Consider the following 9017-nt stretch of genomic DNA (forward strand, 5'->3'; position numbering starts at 1 on the left):
TGGTCATAAGATCCAAAGTGCTCCAGAACGTTGTCAGTGCCGCGTTCTGCCACCTCGTTAAGACACGCAGAACTGAGACAACCTGTACTTGAGGGAAATTGTTCATCAAGATGACCACGGAAGGTTTTGCAGGACTGAAAAGATTTCCACACTCGAAGGTAAAGGCTGAGGCTCAAAAATACAAGAGGTGCTTCCCGTAATCACTCTGCCTCCGATTTATGCAATGGAGCAACTAATAAAATAAGGATCAGAGAGATTTAGCATCAATTCATAATTATCTTTTACACCTTATTACTTTAGGTAATAACTTCTAGGACTTTCTCAGCAGCGTAGTCTTCCATCTGAGCAAAGTGAACTGCGTGAAGAGTGCAGAACGTTGCACTTGGCCAAGCTGTTGAGGGAAGCGTGTAAAAAGTGGACGGGTAGACGTTTACATAGAGACCTCATGGTTTCGAACCACTGCAAACTGGCAAGAGTCTCACATTCAGTCTGAGGTTAATCATTTATGATGAAAGGTCTGTGTTTAGAGAAATCCTCACCTTCAGGTTTACAGACTCATCTTCCTCCCTGTTTCCCACACCCAGACCCATCCCTCCTCTTTGTCTGAGACAGATGTTTAATAAATGATTACAGTGCAAATGTCCACTGCCCACATCAGTGCTTGGCAGTGCAGGAACTACAGGAAGACTGTTCATACTCAAGCTTTATCTTATGTGTAGCATGTGCGTGCATGAGTGTGTATATATGTGATTATGTGTAGTATGCATGTGTTTAGTACATATGCTTGTGTATGTAGCATGCATGTGTGTGTAGTATGCATGTTTGTGTGTATACATAGTATGCATGTGTGTGTGCTCATTGTATTATGTGTGTAGTATGCATGTGTGCGTGTTATGCATGTGTGTGCATGTGTGTATGCGCATGTGTACATGTGTGCATAAGTGTGGGGACCAGAGGTCAACACTAAGTATCTCCCTCAATTGCTCTCCACTGAATCCAGAGCTCACCAACTGACAAGGATAGCTAGATACTGAAATTTCAGAGATCCACCTGTCTTCATGACCACCATCAGGTCTGGGCTTACATATGCATCCTCCATGCCTGGCTTTTTATTTAAGTGCTGAGTATCCAAACTCGAGTCTTCATGATTGCACAGCAAGTTCTTTATCTGTACCTCCTTCTATCCTTCCAGGCTCCTAGCCACCTCTGAGCCGAGTTTTACAACCCATGCATTCATATTCCACCCTTAGGGCAGATCTGTTTCCATACAAACAGAAATGATATATGCCTTTCAGCACATTGCCCCTGTGACTCACAGGTTTCTCATAGTTTTGGGGAGTTGTGTGAAATTTCCCTGAGGAGATGAAGAAGCATCACTTCGGCCCCAAATAGGGCACGGAAGAAAGGACTCTGCTCACGTCTAGCTTTGCGAGGCAAAGAGTTTGAGGTTACTTATAGGCGTGTGAGAAAGGAGCTACATGCAAGAGCATGACTAGCTGTGCTCCTGAGAAAATGTCTCTCTCCCAACAAGTTATCTGCTTATATGCCTCGGGAATGGGAGGAGCCTTGAATCTCTCTTATCAACTTAGCAGACTATTAATGAGCCCCATTTTATGCAGGTGTCATGTAGGTGATCGTGTGCAGTGTTCAAGGGGACCATGGCCATATCATGTCAGAAGGCAGTGTTTCATAATGGTGTCTCTGATCCTATGAATACTTGGTATTCGTGGTGAAAGTCTCCATGTTTATCAGGGTTAGGGGACTATCTGGTGAAGAGTTACACATAGTGGATACTTGCTGCATGCATTGTGGCTCACTCCAGCATGGCCTCTGCCTTTTTTTCCTACTACAACTCACCAAGATCTCTGCATCTTCCGTTGCTGACCCAGTGTCAGATGGCCGCTGAGTCATACTATACCAGCATGCAGACCTCTCATCCTGGCTTCTGTAGAGCCTTTTCCTGCTATTGATTTTAATTTTTAAAGACCATATAACTCAATATTCATCAGTGGTTTCAACAAAGCCAAGTCAGAAGTATGGTCAGCAGAGGAGTAGAGGTGATGGCTTGTAAAGTTATCTTCTCATGAAGATAATCTGCTTCAACTCACTTCATCATAATTTGCTTTAAACTAGTAACACTATCTTAAGACATTTACTGTACTAGCTAGTCTTTGCTGTGTAACAAGCCACCCCAACTCTTCAAATACAATCACTTACATTTTATGCATCAAACAGACAGTCAATCAGTCAGTGCCATACTTAGTCACACTTCTGAGATGACTTGAAGGTTACGTGCATCGTACTCCCTGGCTAGGATCTTTCATCTATGCCTTAGGCTGGCCTCAAGTGGGATGACTACATTCCAAATATACATGAGGCTAGTGGGCTAGCCTCAACTTGATATCCCAGAAGAGTCAGGGGCCTGAGAAATTGAGGTGGAAACAATAAATGCCTTTCAAAGTAGAGCCGGAAGAGGTATATAATGGCACCTACTGTGTTAGATCAGCCAAGGTAACTGATGCAGTGAGCCTTGGGTCACAATGGGAGAAGAGACTTTTTCTTCACTGCAAGAGAAGTTGCAAAGTCTTGGATAGGAGCTGTGGGCAGTGGGGAGAATGTCATTGCCATCTTCACAGTGTACCACAGTTACAAACACTGATGCTCATCCTACTCAGTGGCCTGTAGTGAGGTATAGACAGCTCAAACCATTCAACCTGCATTTTCACAGTTTATGAACTGAGCACAGCACACAGCCCGTCTCAACCTGTCTCCATAGGATGAGACAAAACACAAGTCCTTGCCACATGACTAGTAGATTCTCTTCACCCAGCCCTGTTGGTCCTTGTTGGTGGTATGAATGAGCTTCTTGTGTATCTTAAATCGCATTCCATAGATCCGTAATTGGGAGTGGGTACATAGAAACAGAAATGACTCCGACTGGGGGAAAGTCCTTTCCGTTACATACTACCCAGCCAGTTCTCCCTGGACGATTACTTCCTGATGCACGGGTAACTTCATTATTACTTTATGCTGAGCTGAAAGCTTCAGGTTTACTGGAAAGATGGAGACAGAGTTCACCATGTGGCCACAGAGGTGTCAAATCAAAAGCTGAACAGAGCCGAGCATAAAGGCTCTGGTTTTGCCTTAGGGTTGTTTACACTGCCCTTTGGTTTTCTAATGCTTGGGAACAAGAGCTGATCTAAGACAGACTTACAGCTTGTAAGACAATAAGGTCACTAACAAGGTTTATTTTTGATGGCCTTTGCTTCCAAAAAGTATTCTAAGTGAAGAGAAGTTTCTCTGTACTCCACTATTGTCTCAGAAGTTTATTTAAAAAGAAAGTCTTTCTATTTTTTCATCATGCCAGGTTAAACAAAGAAATAAAACAAAATTTGTAAATTGATTTACCTGTAATGAGAGAGAGACCATGCAGAAAAATTTGACAATAGGTGAATCCAGAAAATACAGTTAAATATTAACCTCAAATTAGATATAATAAAAATATGATTTCCTGCTATGGATTGCCAACGCACTTCACAACCTGGATAAGAATGGATCAATCCCTCGGAATATAAAACATTCTAAGACTTACAAAAGGTAATAATAGACCAGTTGAAAACAGGCCTGTAATGATGAGTTGGTGCACAAGTTAATAAACTTCTAAAACACACCCAGCCCAGAATGATTTCACTAATGAGTTTTATCTAATCCATGAGGAAAAATTAAATCAAATGTCTACAATTTACTGAAGGAAGCAGGAACAGAGGGAATATTTACCCTACAAGCCCGGCAGTGCCCTAGTCCAAAAACTCAACCAAGACTCAATTATAAAAATCAAAAACATGATCCATTGTCTCTTATTCATATAGCCATAAAGAACCCATACCAAATACAAGCAAGTTAAATTCAAAATGCATAGAAAGAACCCCCCAACAGACTAAACTCTGGATTTAAGATCGACACACTAAGAGTCCTCGGCAGAGGCAGCAGGAACTCTGTGCTGTGGGGCCATTTCTCCAGCCCTCAGAGACACTGTGTTTTCACTGTGCTGTGGGGCGAGCCATTTCTCCAGCCCTCAGAGATGCTGTGTTTTCACTGTGCTGTGGAGCGAGCCATTTCTCCAGCCCTCAGAGACACTGTGTTTTCATTGTGCAGTGGAGCCATTTCTCCAGCCCTCAGAGACACTGTGTTTTCACTAAAAGAAAGCCTTTTACCGTTCCATGCTCCCCAGGACCAGTAGAACCCCACTGGAAGACTCAGAAAGTTTCTCCCTATGGAGGAAATAATTTGCCAACAAATGCTATTGTTTAAGTACCCAACCATTTCGTTATTTATGCTGGAAAACTACTGAGTCAGAGGAAATGTTCACTTCTGTGTAGGCTGCAGCAGGTCATAATAGGCCAGTGGCTCCTCTCTATTCACCACAAAAAGCAAAATGAACAGTAAAAGTACATTTCTATTTCTGGAAAGAAATGGAGCTGGTGGGTTCAAATCAAAAGTTGGCAGGAAGTGTTTTCAGATCTTCTAAGACTGAGAAGTCCAAAGCCTGTAAAACTGCTAAGAGCCACACCCAAGGTAGCTAAGATGCTGTTGAAGATGGAACCAACTAGCTAGAGAATGGAGAGGTGTGTTGCAAAAAGATATCTTCCAGACACGACTTGGCTGCTATCCTCAAGAATAATTCACCTTATCTGTGGCTGCCTGCACAAGGCTTTCATAAGCTTGGGCACATCATCAGGTCACCATAAAGGGAATGCCCCCTCCCAGGGGGATTATTAAGAAAAATGAGATCAGGAATTTGCTGATAAATAGATGAAGCTGGACACAAGTACTCTGTGTGAAGTACTGCAGACCCAGAGAGACAAATATTGCACTAATATTTTCTTTCATGTATGCATGCTAGTTTTGACTATTCATATATATGCCTGCCTCTGGAATGCTCATAAAGGTCAGGATTATTAAGAGGCTGGAGGGGAGGGGCATAGAAGGAAGAGGAAATAGAATGGACTTGTACAAAGGGCTAAAGGGAAAAATGGAACAGGGAGGGTTAAACGGAAGCAGGGTATTAGAGGACAGGGTAGGAGAGGGAGTGTAGGGAATGATAAACAATAAAGACATTTTTTTCAGGTTATATGAACACCAGGCAGTGGTAGTGCAAAACTTTAATCCCAGAATTTAGGAGGCAGTGTCAAGCAGATCTCTACAGAGTGAGTTCCAGGACAGCCAAGAGTATACAATGGTATAAAGCTCAGATAGGTAGATAGATAGATAGATAGATAGATAGATAGATAGATAGATAGATAGATAGGTAGGTAGGTAGGTAGGTAGGTAGGTAGGTAGGTAGATAGATAGATAGATAGATAGATAGATAGATAGATAGATAGAGTGACTTCTCTTGGCATTGTTGGTTACTGAGACCCCACTGACCCTCAAGCATCACTAGCTATTGTCAATGATCTTGGTTATCTTCCACAACTTGGTGGTAAGACCTTATTGCTTAAGACACCACACAGAGTCTTAAAATGTGGAGAAATAAATCCAGTACTGACCTGGAAGCTTGATCTCTACAGTTTAGCTTCCATGGTGCTGGAAGACACACCACCGAAGGAGGAAAGAAGCCACCAGTCTCACCTAGCTAGGAACCCTGGCTGCCATCAGTCTCACCCAGCTAGGAACCCTGGCTGTAACTATGATTAGCCTAGCGGGACATGCCCATTCGTACAATAGTGGCACAAACCTCATGACATACCCAGCTACTTTTCTTTTAAGCCTTTCTCCATGAGATGAAACCCATTCCCGGCATCAGCATAAGGCTAAGAATGTGTGGCTAGAGAAACCATAGGTCCTAAGGTAGAATCTACTATTATTATTCTGCTAAATGGACATACTATTAAGCCAAATTCCCAATTACTTATCATTCTATCCATAGATCAATGTATCTTACAACCGTCATCAGAGATGCTTCTATTTGCAGTAGAAGGTGATTAACACAGAGACCCACAGTGGGTTAAGGTACAGACAACGGAGGACTGACGAATGTTCAGCTCAGAGTGTAGCATAACTACTGTGAGCTCTCTGAGACTCAGGGATCATCACAGAAAAGGGGGGGGGGAGGAGAATGCAAGATGTGGAGATGCTGGAAAACCACAGGAAGCTTTCAGACACAGCAGGGCAGCTGCACGTATGAACTCACATGCACAGAACGTGGGCAAGCTCAAGCCAGACTAAAGCCCAGCATGGAGAGGGGAGGTAGGCAGGAAGTCCTGCCCCTAGCCCTTAGAAGTCACTGGCTTTGTTACCTACTAGGGGTAGGAGAGTCAGTTTTCTCTGGGCTCTGGGTGGGTAGGCCCTAGCAAGTGAGCCACAGAGGGGAACCATACATTCAGAAGTAACTGGCCAGCACAACTTGAATTTGATGGATCTTTAAAAGATAGAATATAGCCGGGCGGTGGTGGCGCATGCCTTTAATCCCAGCACTTGGGAGGCAGAGGCAGGCGGATCTCTGAGTTTGAGGCCAGCCTGGTCTACAGAGTGAGTTCCAGGACAGCCAGGGCTATACAGAGAAACCCTGTCTCAAAAAAAAAAAAAAAGAAAAAAAAAGTTTTAAAAAAAAAAGTTAAAAGATAGAATATAAAGTTGGGTGGGTAGAGAAAGGAAAGAGCGTCTAGAAGGAGTTGGGGGATGTAGATGAGCGTGATCAAAATGCGCTGTAAAAAAATTCTCAAAAGAACTTATTTAAGTATTTTAAGGGGAAATGTGAATAATGAGAAGTAGAGAAGAAAATAGATGAATAAAAACAAGTCATTGTAAAGAGACGATGGCTTCACTCCAAGACGGTGGAAAGACTCTCAGCTAAACCCATGCACAATTAACAAAAACAGCGCAAGGAAGCAGAGCCACGCCAGGCGAACAAGCCAGTGCGGGCAGAGGAGCCAACAAGCCAGTGCGGGCAGCGCAAGGAAGCGGAGCCACGCCAGGCAGGCAGAGGAGCCAACAAGCCAGTGCGAGCAGAGGAGCCAACAAGCCAGTGCGGGCAGCACAAGGAAGCGGAGCCATGCCAGGCGAACAAGCCAGTGCGGGCAGAGGAGCCAACAAGCCAGTGCGGGCAGCACAAGGAAGTGGAGCCACGCCATGGCAAACAAGTCAGTGTGGGCAGAGGAGCCAACAACAAAGCCCACTACACAGAGACGGTCTTAAAAGGTAGCCCAGAGGTACACTCAGACACCTAAAGAGTCATTTTTCAATTTTGTGTTGTCTATAATAGAAGAAGAGAAAAAAAAGCTAGAAACAATCGAAAAGTCCATTTACAGAGAAATGGTAAAATGCATTATAGAATCTCCGTTCTACATAATAAGATTTAAAGAGAATACGATGACCCTACAGGCACTCGTGTGGAAATAGCTCCGAGATGTTGTTAAGGGGGAAAAAAACAAGTTAAGTAGCATGCATGATATGATTCCCATCTACATATTGTAAAAGACAAGTTTTACAGGCGTCATCCACCTAGAGAAAGACCAAATATGGTGAAGGATAAATGGCCCACTGACCACAGAAGGCGCGGCTGGGAGAGACTCATTGCCCTGGGTTACAACCCTAGGGAACTGAGACGACACACAGTACAGCCTTGCAGCCCTGGAGCACTCACATTGTTTGCCAAGCAGCCCCTACATCCACCTCTGGAAAATGAACATCTACTCCAGTGGTTGCCAACCTTCCCAACACTGCAACCTTTTAATACAGTTCCTCATGTGCGGCCAACCCCAACCATAAAATGATTTCATTGCTACTTGGTAAGTGTGAGTTTGCTACTGTTATGAATTGTAAATGTCTGATAGGTGACCTTTCTGAGAGTCACAGATTGAGAACAGATGATCTAGTCTGAAATGGGCCAGTAGGATTGTGCTGCCCCGCCCCCTGCAGGATCCAGGCCACTTCCTCCTCTGGACAGCAGGGTGTAAGTAATGCATGCCTTTGATCCAGCAGGCAGAAAGAGGCAAATAGACCTCCGTGAGTTTGAAGTTTGAGATCAGCCTGATCTCCATAGCAAGGTCTAGACCATGGAACTTGATATGCAGTGAAAGCTAATCTAGAGAGAGAAAGAGAGAGAGAGAGAGAGAGAGAGAGAGAGAGAGAGAGAGAGAGAGAGAGAGAGAGGAGAAACCCCTGCTATCTTCTGCTGGCCTTTCTATGGCTTCCATTCTTCTGTCTCCACCTCTGAAGAATTCTTGAAATGATCGCAGGCCCCCGGGACACCCAAGGGCAGCCTTCTCATCTCAAGACCCTAGCCCCATGGCACCATCTAAGAGCATAGATGGCCATGAGCTCACAGATCACAAGGATTCAGACTTGGACCTCTTCAGGGAGAGAGGTCATGCCATCCACCACGTGAAGAAGAGGAGGTTAATTCTCCAGGCAATTTGGGGTTGTGCAAAGCATTCACAAGACAACATGAATGTAGGGGACAAAGGACCATAACAGGTCCAGGTCCAGGCTTCGGGTGCAGGCCTTCATCTTTTGAGGTCAGAGGCGTCGACCCTCACCTCACTTTGCCTCTTGTTTTTGCCAACAGGACTGTGCAGGCCTTTGTGTGTCCAGCTGGAGTCTGTGTATGTGCCTGTGGTCTGCAAGTCTGCCTGTACCCCCTTACCTCCTGAAGTTAAACACAAGCATCTTCTTCCTATCTTTTGGTAAAAGAAACCCAGGCAGTGGACTGTTCAAAACCAAAAGGGATTCTTTGTTTGCTCGCTCAATTTTTGCTCTTGTCTCCATCTGGGGCTTTTAAAATCCAAACAGCTCAGTAAGAAAGCAAGTTATATTGTAATTCACATAAAAGAAGTCCTTGGGGCCAGTGAGATGGCTCCGGTAAAGGAGCTTGCTGCCAAGACTGACAACCTGAGTTCAGTTCCTGAGGGTCCCTCACGGAGAAAGGTAAAAACTGACTTTTGTAAGCTGCCCTGTAACCATGTGTATGCCATGATATATGTTCCCTCTCCCCCCCCTCCCTCTCTCTCTCTCCC

The sequence above is a fragment of the Mastomys coucha genome, unplaced genomic scaffold, assembly GCF_008632895.1.
Source record: "Mastomys coucha isolate ucsf_1 unplaced genomic scaffold, UCSF_Mcou_1 pScaffold15, whole genome shotgun sequence".
NCBI classification, from domain to species: Eukaryota; Metazoa; Chordata; class Mammalia; order Rodentia; family Muridae; genus Mastomys; species Mastomys coucha.